The sequence below is a fragment of the Arvicanthis niloticus genome, chromosome 6, assembly GCF_011762505.2.
Source record: "Arvicanthis niloticus isolate mArvNil1 chromosome 6, mArvNil1.pat.X, whole genome shotgun sequence".
Taxonomy (NCBI): domain Eukaryota; kingdom Metazoa; phylum Chordata; class Mammalia; order Rodentia; family Muridae; genus Arvicanthis; species Arvicanthis niloticus.
In genome coordinates this window covers 20,574,005-20,588,605 of record NC_047663.1, presented here as the reverse complement: position 1 = coordinate 20,588,605, position 14,601 = coordinate 20,574,005, and the positions used below count along the sequence as shown (strand labels likewise).

Sequence of the window (14,601 nt, the reverse complement as noted above, 5' to 3'; positions counted from 1 at the left end):
TCTTAGTGGATTTTCACTCAAGACTTAGGGTGCCAGAAGCTCATGGTCACACAAAACTTCCACTGGGTCACTGGCTTCAGGTCCCTTATCTTCCCAAGATAGAGGATGAAGTTCCTAGACAAGGGAGAGTGAATTCATTCAGATGGGAGCTTTATTGTGGGGTTTGAGAGCTTTATTGTAGGGTTATAGGTGGGGCTTCAGATAAGGACAGCCAAGGTGCCTGTGACAGAAGCAGGTCCTAGAAGTAGGACACCATCAGGCTGCTGGGCTGGGAGCTTTATTCCTTCAAAAAATGTATCACACTTATTTATTTGCTTATTGGGGTGTGAGCCACAGCACACTCGGGGAGGCTGGAGGACAACTCACAGGAGTTAGCTCTTCCCTCCCACCTGGGTCTAGGGATCAAATTTTGGTGGTTGGGATTGGGAACCAAGCGCCTGTTCTCCAGGAAGTGTCTTGCTCCCTGAGTCCCAGGGTTGTTTTTTTTTTTTTGGACGCATGGAAGAAACTGAGATGAGGCACAGGTGGGGGTCCTTCAACCCACCCATGAGGTGCCCAGGTATCTCCCAGTTTCAACCAATCTTCTAATGCAACTTCCAGTCACAAACATAACTCACACAGACATAGACACACAGAGAAACACACACACACACATAAATACACAGAACACATAGATAATGCCCCCATACAAATACACAGAACACACAGACACACATACAAATACACACCACACACACACATACACACAAGAATACACAGAACACACAGACACACACATGCAAACACCCAGACGCACATATACATAATACTCTCTCCGACCCGTTGAAGCACCACCCCTCTCTCCTCAGAATGTCTGGAAGGAGCTGTCTACACTCGTTGCTTCAGCTTCCCCACTTCTCATGGATTCCTCAACCCTTGCCCCGGCATTCCATGGAAAAGGACATGGTAGTTTATAGCGTTTTTCGGATGCTACCTTGGAATACCAGAGACTAATTTATAAAGAATAAAGGCTTGGCCTGAGGAGATGGTTTGGTTAATGAAGTGATCATTGCTCAAACATGGGGGCTTGGGTTGGATTCCCTGGAACCAAGAAGTGGCATGCACTTGTAATGCCAGGACAGGGGAGTCCTGCCAGGAGGATCCCTGAAGTCCCCTGGCATGCCAGCCCAGCCTAGTCTGAGTTGTAGGGCAGTGCCTGAATAAACAAGGTGAGTGCCATCTTTCTAAGGGCTATGCCAAGCTGACCTCTGGCCTCCATGTGTGTATGCAAGCATGCAGACATGCACATGTACATATGGCAAATATAAAACGAATAAAGGGTTATTCAGCTCCAAGTTCTAGGGGCAGGGAGGGCAAAGGGGTCAATTCAAGAGACAGAGCTAAATAGGCTTTTGATTTTAAATGTTTGACAAATCTTTTTAAAAAATGAAAAGCTTTAAAACATTTATTTTAAGTTTTAAAAGATTTATGTATCTTATTTTACATGTTTGTTTTGCTTGCATACACACACACACACACACACACACACACACACACACACACACACACATATATATTATCCTGGAGGGCAGAAGAGGGTGTCCTGATTTCCAGGAACTGGAGTTATGGGCTGTTATGAATTTCCATTTAGATATTTTGAACTGAACCCAGGACCACTGGAAGAGCAGCCAGTGTTCTTAACTACTCAGTCATTCCTCCAGCTCTCATATTTACTTTTCTGTGTGTGTGTGTGTGTGTGTGTGTGTGTGTATGTGTACATGACTTTGGGTACCTACAGAAGCCAGAAAAGGAAGTCAGATCCCCTGGCGTTGGGGTTCCAGGCTGTTGTAAAAACCACTCTCGAGAGAAACCCATTAATCATGAATGAATTCATGGCTCATGAAGACCTTGGCCCTCAGGACCTCATCTTTCCTTAGAGTCCTCCCATCCCTTCCCACCATGTCATTTCTTAATACCTCAAATTGGGATTGAATCCCAACATGGTTTAATGGAAATGCAGATTTTGGCAGATACTGGAATTCCTTTAGCTAAACTCACCTACAGCTAGCTCGTCTCTAAGCTGCGGTTGGCTCTTGTCTTCATGCCTTCCTGTCCGCCACGTGGACCCTTCTCCTCCAGTGTTTCAGCTCCTGGTCTTCTGGTTGCCCCTTGCTATTCTTTCTTCTCATGATCTCCCTGGCTAGCCCTCAATGACACCCAGGTCTATTTATTAAATGTATTCCTTTTGTTTATTTTAAACGTGTGTGTATGTGGGTGTGCTTTTGTGTGAATGTATGCCGTGAGTGTATAGGAGCTTACAGAGGCCAGAGGGGGCTGTCATATCCCCTGGAGCTGGAGTTACAGGCGGTTGTGAGTCACGCAGTGTGGGTACTGGGAAGTGAACTTGGATCTTCAGCAAGAGCAGTATATGCTCTTACCCAGGATCCCTCTCTCCAGTCCCATGTTCATTTCTTGCATCTGTCTTCTGTGGCCTCTCACTGTGAGCTCCTCTCATGCACTCTCTGCCCGGGCAGCTCATGGGCCCATGTGCCCTTTGCCCACACAGCCCAGGATCAGTCTGAGCATGCTCCAAGCCCTGAGTCCTGAGCCCATCATCTCTCAGCTGGTCATTTTACCTGAACAATCTTTCACGAATCCTAAAGCCACAGGTCCGCAGTTGAGCACATCTGTTCCTCGGCTTTCCCTCCTCACACTTGCTTACACACGTGGCTTACACTCACACAGAAGCACACTCTTTCTACAGTGCAGAATTGCCCAAATCTCAAAACTAGTTCTTGATCTAAACACCTCCAGTTTCTTTCTTTATTTTTAAAAGCATCTTTTTAAAAAGATTTACTTATTTTATGTAGATGAGTACACTGTCACTGTCTTCAGACACCCCAGAAAAGGGCATCAGATCCCATTACAGATGACTGTGAGCCACCCTGTGGTTGCTGGGAATTGAACTCAGGACCTCTGGAAGAGCAGTCAGTGCTCCTAACCACTGAGCCACCCCTTCAGCCCCAACACCTCCATTTTCTTACCCTCAGCAGTATAGACTGTACACACCAGCTTGTCTGGCTTCTCGGCGTAAGTGTCCCTGACTGCTGTCCCTGGCCCCTGCCCCTCCACTACTGCCCTGCCTTTGCTTCCATTAGTGAGCTATTCAATGGGATTTTCCACCTCCAGATCCTTCCCTAAATCCTTGCTTGATGGCTGATCAGACCCCTCATTCCCCAGGGCACCAGGCATCTCATTGCCCTGTCTTACCCTCATCAGGAATCCCACCGGCCTTGATGTCTCCACTCAGTAATTTTTCATCCACTGACTCTGCCCTGTTCTTTGGTTATCTGTCTTCGCCATCCTTATTGTGTTCAGAGTTGAGTCTGATCTCTCTTCCCTATTGCCAAAGCCCATGGTAGTAGCCCTGGCTACTTTATTGTCTTGTCGTTTTTGTTTTGAGATAGGGTCTCACTATGTAACCCAGGCTAGCCTTCAACTCTCAAACTACTTGCCTTAGCGTCCTGTCTTTAACAATTGTCATGAATAATTCTTTTTAAAAAATTTAGTTTATTTTGTGTATGTGAATGTTTTGTCTGCATGTATGTCTGTGTATCACATGTGTGCAGTACCTGTAGAGGCCTGAAGAGATGGGCCCCTATGTGGGTGCTGGGAACCAAACCCGGGTCCTCTGGGAGAATAACCACTGAGCCATCTCTCCAGCCCAGTAATGCTTTTCTTTTTTCAAAATGAGTAGCCTGGCAGAGCAGGCCCCAGGCCCAGCAGACTCCCCGTGTGTGGGTGTATGTGTACCCTGCTTCTCTCTTCGCTCTGGGTCCATTCCTCTATACCCGCCCCCCTTACTTGCCTTTTATTATTATTTTAAGAGATTCATTTATTTGATGTTTGTAATTGTATGTGCCTGAATGCAGAGCTCTGAGGGCAACTTGTGGAGTCAGATCTCTCCTGTCATGTGGGTTGTGAGTATTGAACTCAGGTTATCAGCCTTGGCCACAAGGCCTTAACCTTAAATAGCCCTTACCTGCCTTTTGAAGCAGCGGCCTGGAGCCTGTTCCAACCTCCCCAAAATAACCCCATTTTGGTTATTTACTGGGCTCTGTGAACCTTGAACCTTGAGGGAAGGTCAACTTTTCTTTAAAGGTTTTTTTTTTTTTTAATGTATGAGTGCATATACATCCGCCTGCCTGAAGGGGGCATCAGATCTCCCTAAAGATGGTTGTGAGCCGCCATGTGGTTGATGGGAATTGAACTCAGGACCATCTGGAAGAGCAGTCAGTGCTCTTAACCACTGAGCCATCTCTCCAGCCCCCTGGCCAAGCCTTTCTTATCTCCTCTGCCTCTATTCCCACGATTTCCACACAGGGCCAGGCACAAAACGGGCATGAATGAATGAATGAATGAATGAAATAAACAGTGAAGTCGAAAAAATTTCTTTTCCTCATTGCTTCTCGGCTAGATCTGGGGCCGCCCTCTGTGACCCCTGGCCTCAAACCAGAGCTCAGAACATCAGGTTTGGAGGTCCAGGTTCCTGGTTCCCCTAGTCCAAAGAGGACAATAAAGGTCTCCTCTAGAACGCTGGGTCATTCCACTGAGGAAATTAAAACAAAAGTGAATTAATTGCTCTTCACATGGAACCCAGCTTTGTGAGTGTGCTAAGTGTCTTATTAAACAAACAACCCTAAAAGAGAGACGCTCTCCGCTCTCATTTTTCATAGTAAGAGAAAAAACAAAGGCTCAGGGCTGGGGGCTTTGGGGAAAACCTGGCGAAGGCTCTTGTTCTTTGGGGTCGGAGGTCACTGGAGCAGCTGCTGCCTGGGGATCAAGCTCAAGGTTCTGGAGAGATGGAAAAACCTGGCCTGCCGCTTTTCCTCCGAGGCCCCTTAGCTGCTAACAGGAGCCAGCTGAGCGAACACAAACAGAGGCGCTGTGACCAGCACAGATCCCAGCTTCCTCTGAAATTTCCAGCCTCGTTTTTCCTGTCGGATTCCAGACAGATGAAACTTTCCTGGCCCTGGCCTGTTCCTGGCAGCATCTCTCCTCTGAATCACCATAAATCAGGTCTGGGGGTGAGCAGTGGGTTTTTCCTGATTGACAAGCCTCTGCCTGTGGTAAAGCGGGATCTCTGCTACATAGGCTAATAAAATAGGTCGGGGGAGGGGGGGGCGCGGGAGTGTTGACTAAGCCCTCCCCAACACAAGTCTCTTCAGGTATTCCTTTGTATTTGAAAGTTTTAAATCTGTCTATAATTATTATTTCCTTGAGAACGGCTGCAGATATACAGATATGGGCCTTTGGGGGGCTGTGGTGGTTGTAAGCAACGCCATTGTTTGAGGGATCACATAGGGGACCTGTGCATTCCTTAAAGCTTCCATCATCCACGAGTCCCCAATTAATTTCAATACAAACACCGGATCTGGCCTCCTCTGTGTCTCTGTCTCTGCAGCCATAACACATGAGGTCATACAGCTTTGGTTAACCAACCCGAGGAGGTGCCGGATGGAGGTGGGGGGCTTCCAAGCCCGCGGGAGGATGGGGTATCTGCCCTGCCTGACTCCAGCAGGGCCGTTTATTGCAGGGAGGGGTCATGGGGCACCCATACTCTCTTCTTTGATGGCTTTTAAGTAACCCAGCCCCTCTTCATCTCAAGCCACCCCTCTGTCATAGTGCCACCCTGTGTTTTTGTTGTTTGGTGACAGGGTTTTGAGTCTCCAGGGCTAGTCAAGGAAGGCCTTGAACTTCTGCTCTTTCTATCTCCAGCTCCTGAGTGCTGGCATTACAGGTGTGTGCCATTATCCCTGGTTTTATGAAATGGGGGAGGGGAGGAGATTGAATTTAGGGCTTCATGAATGTCAGGCAAGCTATATGCTAGGCTCTTTCCCCTTTATATTTAGGTAGGGACAGGGTCTCATGTATCCAAGAATGGGAATGGCTTCAAACTTGATGAGGATGGTCTTGAACTCTTGATCTTGACGCCTCCATCTCTTGAGTGCTGGGATTATAGGTATGTACCATACTACACCTGGTTGGTACTCCTGGGATCAAACCCAGTGCTCTGTTCAATCTACCCCTCTCATCCCCCTCCCTACCATCCTCATCTCCCTCCCTCCCTTTCCCTCCCCCTCAGAGCTCTTGCATACTCTGTCCACTTGGAGTGTCTTGTGACCTTTTAATCTGGCTCCTTGTTCACAGCAGGAGCCTTCTTCCTCCAGGAAGGCTTTCTGCCTCACTTCATGGGGTTAGTTGCCGATTCTACACAGCCCATTGGTTCTCAGACAACCATTCACATCAGAATCACCTGGAGGGTTTATGAACGTGTTGATTGGTGGCCTGCTCCCACGTTCTGCATTATCTGACTTGGGTTGGGCCTGCCGATGTGTATTTCTAACAAGCTCTCAGGGGGCGCAAGATGCTACTGCAGACCCTGGCAGCCGGCTCCCTTGATATCATTTATCCTGCTGGCTTGCAACTACCCACTTATTTGTTGTGCCTTCCCCGGAGGGCAGCTGGGATCTTCTTCCTCTCTAAGCCTATGGTTTAGACAGCTGTGTGCACAGTGAAGCTGCTCACTGGAGGTTTGCTGATTAAGTGAGTTGTGGATTCAGAGGAGGCTGGCTGGCTGCCGAGCTTCGAGAGCTTCGAGCTTCCTTCAAGCTTCTTCGTAGAAGGTTGGAGGAGGTGCCTATCTCCCAGAGGAAGCTGCTGGGCAGAATAGCTGATCTTCAGGGTCCACAGGATGGCGAGTGTGGATTGTCTTCATCAAGGGGAATGAACACAACTCTCCTCTTCCATGCACATCTCCAGGAAGAGATGGGAGGCCAGTGGTTCAGGTGCCAACAGGAGGAATAGGGTATTGAACTGTCTTAGTTAGGGTTTTACTGCTCTGAACAGACACCATGACCAAGGCAACTCTTATAAGGACACCATTTAATTGGGACTGGCTTACATATTCAGTCCATTATCATCAAGGTGGGAGCACGGCAGCATCCAGTTAGGCATGGCGCAGGAGGAGCTGAGAGTTCTACATCTTCATCTGAAGGCTGCTAGCAGAAAACTGGCTTCCAGGCAGCTAGGATAGGAGTCTTATAGCCCACACCCACAATGACACACCTACCCCAACAGGGCCACACCTTCTAATGGCGCCACTCCCTGGGCTGAGCATATACAAACCATTACATGAACTCAATCTGATTTTTCTGAGACCTAGGAAGGCCAGATGATGAAAGAATACACAGCTGTTTTTATTGGTTCCATCATGGATGGTGTGTGTGTGTGTCCATGCATATGTGTGTGTGTAGGCCAGAAGTCAATGGTGTATGTTTTAATTACTCTCTATCTTTTATTTTCTGAGGCAAGGTTTCTTGTTTAATCTGGAGCTCACAGAGTCAGCTATACTTGCTGGCCAACACCAGGGATCCTCTGGTCTCTACCTCTTCAGTGCTAGGATTATAGGTGAGCGCTGCTCCATACACATCTCCTTCCCCTGAATCAACCCCTGCTCAGCCTCCTGCTACTGAATGCTTTAGACTCATAGACCAGCCAGATCTAAATTTCTACCCAAAGTGTAAACTCCTTGAGGATACATCTGTCCAATTGAAATAACGACAGACAATTGTCCAATCTGTGCTCTTGAACTGGCTCCAACTGATCAGATCATACAAAATGGAGTCACTCGTCCTAAATTCTACATAATCAAAGCAAGGCTTTCAGGAGGCAGATGGATTCCAAAACAGATGGGCTCATTCCAAAACCAGGGGATTATAGCTGATCCTGTTGTCATCAGAAGGAGCTCGCCTCTGGTTTAGCCGTTATATAAGAACGACTTGACCCTGGGTGGTGGTAATGGTGGTGGAGCCCACATTTAATCCCTGGGAGGCAGAGGCAAGTGGATCTCTGAGTTCAAAGCCAGCCTGGACTACAGAGCAAGTTCTAAGACAGCCAGGACTACACAGAGAAACCTGCCTCAAAAAAAAAAACAAAACAAAACAAACAAACAAAAAAAAAAAAATAAAAACCCAACCCCCCCCCCCAAACCCAATAACAACCAAACAAGCAAAACCAAAACAAAACCCCAACAACTAAAAACCTCAAACCAAAAGAGCATCTTGAAACTAACTGATCTGGCTTTTCCCCTATTCTATTTCCTTGTTCCCACCTTACAGACCCCGTTGTTATTCACCTGTCCAGTGAGTCGGTGTGATAGAGGCTTCCTTTACTTATGAATCATCTGTAAAAGCCAATTTGACAGCTGGATTGGTCTGCAGTTCAGTGGTGAGAACTTGTCCAGTGTGTGCAAGGGTCCAGATTAGAACCCCAGCCCTGGAAAAAAAGTATGTCTGATCTATAACTATGTTGTAATTATTAGGTGGTATATACCCTATGTCTTTTTGTTTTTTGGAGGTGGGTTTCAGTTAGTCCCCAACTGGTCCCAAACTTGCCGTGTCCTCAAGGATGTCAAGGATGACCTTGAACTCTGGGTTCTCTTGCTCATCCTCCTGAGTGAGTTTAGTTATGGGTGGGTACCACCATGCCTCTTTGCTTTTTTTATTATTTTCTCTATGTTTGTGTAACAAGGTCTCACTCTAGTGGAGGCTGGTCCTGAACTTGCAATGGTTCTTCGGAATCAGCCTCCCAAACACTGAGTTCTAGGCATAAGTCACCATGTCCTGCACTTCCTACTTCTTAATAATCTCTGTAGCTTAGCCCTGCTCCCCCTACAGCACCTTCAGTGTTCTACAGCTCAGAGAGCCTATCAGGAGAGAGGTCAAAGTCTGGTTCTGGCACTTGCACCCTGTGTCAACTTGGACAAGTTATAGTTGTCATCAAGCCTCCATTGCTTCTTCAAAAAGGATGCACCATGAGCGGCCCCTCCCGCGGACTGCACTTCGATCTCAAATCCAGCCTTCAAGCTTTGTCTTCACACGTCCCAGAACTGGCCAGCTTCCTGAATAGCCCCTTCTAACTTCCTGATAGTAACGGAGGACAACGGCCTGCAAGGGGGTCCACGGAGCTGGACACAAGCTCTTTTACCCAGTCTGAGTTCAGCCGGAAAGCCAGACCTCAGACAGGAGGGAGGAAAAATTATTAAAGGATTAAGTCTAGAATAATCCTCTACATCCCAGGAGGCTCAGAAAGCAATAAGCCACGGACTTAAAAATCCGATCTGTGGATTCATGGGGGTGGCCCCGGTGTTCTGAGGCAGGGAATGGGTTTCAAGGGTGCAGTGTGGCCAGATCTTTGCTAAAATATGGTCTCATTCTGGACGCTTGGACGGCATTTCCCCTTCGTCTTGTCATGGTTTTTAATAATGAGTGAGCTGCAGAAGTAGGGGAATTTTTTTTCCCTGAGATTCCACAAAAATAAAAAAAAAATTTAATTAAAACCCACAAGTCGTGAAATTTCATCCTTGTAAAGAGAGACATCTTGGGACTCAGCCTCTGGCAGATCCCACCCCAGGGAACTGGGGTTCACACTGGCCCCTCCCCAGTCACTGATGGAGGCCAGTCTGACAAGTGATATCAGCTCAAGTATACAGCAGCTCTGAACTAACTGGGGTGAGGAAGATTCCTGAGGCCGGCCTAGAAAATCCAGAAGGGTCACAGACATGGAGCAGGGGACATTTCAAGGGCCTGAAGACAGGTCCCAGAATGTGGGCTTGGGAAGACACTGAGTGGTCTGAGCTTTGGGGACAGAAAATGTAGTTACTACTTTTTCTTGGACCGGGAGAACACAGGAGACTTGGAGCCAGGGATCTTGCAGTCTATGCCGTCTATGATGTCACAAACTAGCTTACAAAATACTCAACTCCTTCCCTTCCCTCCCCCTTCCCCCTTTTCTTCTTTTCTTCCCGAGACAGGGTTTCTCTGTGTATCCCTGGCCATCCTAGAACTGTCTCTGTAGACCAGGTTAGCCTCAAACTCATGTAGATCCACCTGCCTGTGTTTCCTGAGTGCTGGGATTAAAAGCATGTGCCACTACCACCCAGATTCAACTCATTTCCTTATGGGCCTCAGTTTCCCCATCTGTAAAATGAGTTGAATTAGCTAAATAAGGGCTTTCCTAAGTCACATGGAAGAAACTTGAGGTAGCTTACGGATTGCACAGAGCCCCTCCTTGCTACTCCCAGGTATCTTTGAGGGTCAAGCTCCCTCTCTTCCTGTCCCATTTCTGCCTTCTTTGTCTGCTTCCCAGCTTGGTATTTTCTCTAAAATTTTGCTTGAACAAAGGGTGCTGAGGCTGAGAATACTCACAGACCCCTGAGGGCCGTTCTGGCTAGGCGAGCCTGTGATCTGCCCTGATTCTCTCTAGTAGTCGGAGAAGCTTCATTCAGGAAATGTGGTTCCTCCCTCCTCTGCCCCCCCCCCCGATATTTATTTATTTATTTATTTATTTATTTATTTATTTATTATATGAATACTCGCCCCCCCCCGATATTTATTTATTTATTATACGAATACACTGTAGTAGTCTTCAGACACACACCAGAAGAGGGCATCAGATCCCATTACAGATGGTTGTGAGCCACCATGTGGTTGCTGGGAGTTGAACTCAGGACCTCTGGAAGAATAGTCAGTGTTCTTAACCACTGAGCCATCTCTCCAGCCCTCTTTTCTTTCTTTCTTTCTCTCTCTCTCTCTCTCTCTCTCTCTCCCTCCCTCCTTCCTTCCCTCCCTCCCCCTCTCTCTCTCTTTCCCTTCCTTCCTTCCTTCCTTCCTTCCTTCCTTCCTTCCTTCCTTCCTTCCTTCCTATCTTTCCAAGTCTCAGAAACTCTGAGAAGCTGGTCAAAATTACCAACCCTCTCTCTGGAAAAAAATACACATAAGAAAAAACTATATACACATTGTGGGTTGGTCAGTTCTCTGAAGTGTTCAGGATAAAAACTGTCCTGGATTTTTTTTTCCAATTTTGACATTTTGTGACTATGTAGTGAGGTGTCTTGAAGATAGTCATTATGTTTCATACACAACATTTGAAAGAGTTCTGTATAAGAATCAGTTTTTAAATTTTAAAAAGTAACTTTTTGTGTATGGTGTGCACATACATGTATGAATATGTGCATGTGTGTGTGGTATGTGTGTGTGTATGTGCAGGTGTATACATGTGTATGTGTGTGCGCACACGCGTGTGCTATAGTGAGCATGTGGAAGTCAGAGAACATCTCTTCCACCTCTTTGTGGGTCCCAGGGATTGAATTCATGTAGTCAGGCTTGGCAGCAAGTTCTTAACCCACAGAGCTGTCTTGGCTGGCTCCCAAATCAAGATTTTAAAATTTGATCTAACATTATTATTATTATTATTATTATTATTATTATTATTATTATTGTGTGTGTATGGGGAGCTCACATGTATCTCATGTACATGTGTGGAAATCAGAGGGTAACTGGTGGGAGCTGGTTCTCTCCTTCTGTCACAGGAGTCTTAGGGACTGAGCTCAGTCAGACTCAGTACCCTACTGTTTTGTTGGTCTAAAACCAAGTTTTGTTTTTGTTTTGAGATAGGGTCTCACTGTGTAGCTCTGGCTGACTTAGAACTTGATATATAGACCAAGCAGGCCTCAAATTCATACTTACCTGTCTGTCTTTGCCTCTCAAGTGTTAGGATTAGAGGATGTCTGATCTGAAAACCAACCTTTATGTTACGGAAATTTTCATTTGTGAGGCAGTGTTGAGACTCAGAAGTTTAGACTTTGGGGTCTGAGTATGCCCAGCATGTACACATTGTAAAACTAGTAATTATTTGAGCATTTGGGTTTCTTTTGAGAGAAACTGTCGCTGGGAAATGATCTATTAGAGCCATGGACTGCAGGGCAGGATGAAATGGGAGCAGAGCCAAGGTGCACTGGGGTCTAATCGGGACAGACTGCCTAGCTCCAGACTACATGATTGCCCTGCAGGCATTGCCTCTGCTTTTCTCTGGGCTGAGCTGAACATGGAAGGGAGCCCCCCACCCACTCCAGGCCTGCAATCCCTAAGCAACCCTAGCCTTGGGGAACAGATAGAAGGGGCTCCACTTCCATACTCAGCCATCTGGAAGTCAGTGAATATCTCTCATTTCCAATTTTAAGTTTGATTGCTTATTGCTATTTGTCTGAGTATGTGCTCATAACTGGGTGTTCTTCCATGTGTGTGCACACCTGCACATGTGTTCATACATGTGGAAGCCAGAGATCAGGAGCAGTTTACCTTGTTTGTTGAGACAAGGTCTCTCACTAGGATCTGGAACTCATAGACTAGGTGAGGCCGGCTGCCAAACCTCAGGGATCCATTCGTCTTGGCCACTAGTGCTGGGCTTACAGGCAATTGCCACTATGCCCAGTTGTTTTATGTGGGCTCCAGGGTTTGAACTCGGGCCCTTGTGCTTATGCGGCAAGTGATTTTACTGCCTGAGGCATCTCTCCAGCTCCTAACCCAATATTTGGAGACAAGCAGAAAAGCTAGGCTTAGGGGAAGTGTCATTCATAGGGCTGCGGCTGCCACAGTTAACTCAAGTGGATTTCTTGGCTCAGATTCTTTTTTCTTTGGTCTTAGCGTCTTTCTTTCCCCCCATGAAAAGGCCTCTTCCCCATAGTTGGAAAGATGACCCCAGCGGCCCCAGGCCTGACTCCTTGCTTAGCGTAGGAGAATAGGAAGCTGCAATTGAACTGAGCCAGGCTGTGGTCAAGTGCTCAGCCCCCAAGCTGGGCGGACTGGGAATTTGTGGTCACACTTCTGGAAACATGGAATTGGATCACAAGGTGGTTCCGTGTGGAAAGGTGCTTGCTGCCAAGCCAAATGACTTGAGTTTGATCCCCGAAATGTACATGGTAGAAGGTGAAAGCCGACTCCTGTCCTCAAACGTCTGGATGTGTGTTGTGACACATGCACTGCCCCCTACCCTATGAATGAATGAATGAATCAATCAATCAATCAATCAATAAAACAATAACCTGTGGGGTAGGAAAAAGTCTGGTGTCTTAGGGTTACTATTGCTGTGTTGAAATATCATGACTAAAGCAGCTTGGAGAGGAAAGGGTTCATTTGGTGTACACTTCCATGTTGCTATTATCGAAGGAAGTCAGGACAGGAACTCAAGCAGGCCAGGAACCTGGAGGCAGGAGCTGATGCAGAGGCTGTGGAGGGTGCTGCTTACTGATTTGCTCATCATGGCTTGCTTAGCCTACTTTCTTACACAACCCAGGACCACCAGCTGGTTTGCTCATCATGGCTTGCTTAGCCTACTTTCTTACACAACCCAGGACCACCAGCCCAGGAGTAGCACCACCCACAGTGGGCTGGGCCCTTCCGCATCCATCACCAAGTAAGAAAATGCCCTACAACCAGATCTTCTGGAGGTATTTTGTCAACTGAGGTGCCCATCCTTTAAGATAACTCTAGCTTGTGTCAAGTTGACATAAAACTAGCCAGCATATGTGTTCTCTCTCCCTCCCTCTCTCTGTGTCTCTCTGTCTCTCTGTCTCTGTGTCTGTCTCTGTATCTCTGTCTCTGTCAGCAGGGTAGCAGTATGTAACTCTGACAGTCCTAGAACTCACTATGTAGACTAGGCTGGTCTACAACTCAACAGAGATCTGCCCTCCTCTGCTTCCTGGGTGCTGGGATCAATGGCTGTGTCATCACACCCAGCTACTCTTTATTTATTTTTTTTATCAGATGTTGAAAGGACTAGAAAGTTTCCCTTCTGACAACACACATGTCATACTTCTACATACACACACCACCACCACCAAATGAAAGGACTAAGAACGTGTTTTAGTGGATAAAGTGCTTGACTGCACAAACCTGAGGTTCTGAGTTTGGAGCTCTAGCACCTATGTAAAAGTTGGGCATGAGGCTGTTCATCTGTGGACACAACATTGGAGAGAAAGAGACAAGAGGATTGTGAGGCTTACTGGCCAGACAAACTACCTGAAACAAAGAAAAAGAGAAAAGAAAAGAAAGAAAAGCAACAGAAACTTCCAATGTTGGCACTTTGGCTTCTACCATGTACATGCGTGTATGTGTGCCTGCATGTAATCCTCTCTCTCCTGAGTCATGGAGGAGTGGAGGAGAACTGACTACTAACCAGGCCTACTTGCAGCGTCAAACTAGGGTTACCTACAGTTAGCAGGATAATCCCCAAGGTGAGTTCACTTGGTTGATTATGAAGCCAGCGATAACCAGGAAGATTGTTAGGGCCCAGAATCCCTACACACCCAGGAGGGTACACATAGGATGTGGTCAGTACTCATTTTCTTTGAACCCAAAGGATAGGGGATGGGGTGTTTTAACTGACATCTGGCTTATATACTTAAAACAGTGCATGCAAGTCTGTGATTTAGTGTCTTCTAGAACCCAGGCAGGGGAGAAGATCACCTAGGACTCTGACTTTTCCTCTTACCTCATTCAATATATGTCTCCTCACACACTCTCATCCGTAACCTCAGGCCCTTCTGAGGTGTGATCTGTACATACCCAAGTGAAGGAGACCCTGCGCGTGGCATCTGGACCAGTTCTCCCCCCCACCCCCCGCCCCCAGAAGGAGACAGAAGCGCCAAGGGAGTAAACATCTGCCAACCCCCCCAGTCTTCCCACCCCACTGCTGAGGAGTCTGTTCTCCAGATGATGTAAT

General features: G+C 47.0%; 1 long non-coding RNA gene across 5 annotated transcripts in view; it reads left to right on the top strand.

Moving 5' to 3' along the window:
- The window catches only part of LOC117711252 (uncharacterized), a 45,875-nt gene extending 36,509 nt beyond the window's left edge, over window positions 1-9,366 (top strand). Inside the window, exons 1-5 of one of the 5 annotated variants that reach the window (XR_013110996.1) lie at window positions 1,437-5,058; window positions 5,697-5,779; window positions 5,892-6,001; window positions 7,354-7,449; window positions 8,160-9,366. This is a non-coding gene — a long non-coding RNA (uncharacterized LOC117711252). Of the gene's footprint in view, window positions 1-1,436; window positions 5,780-5,891; window positions 6,002-7,348; window positions 7,450-8,159 lie in introns of those variants that run through there. The other 4 variants (XR_004607113.2, XR_013110995.1, XR_013110998.1 and 1 more) reach the window with 4 other exon arrangements.
- The last annotated feature ends 5,235 nt before the right edge of the window (window positions 9,367-14,601 follow it).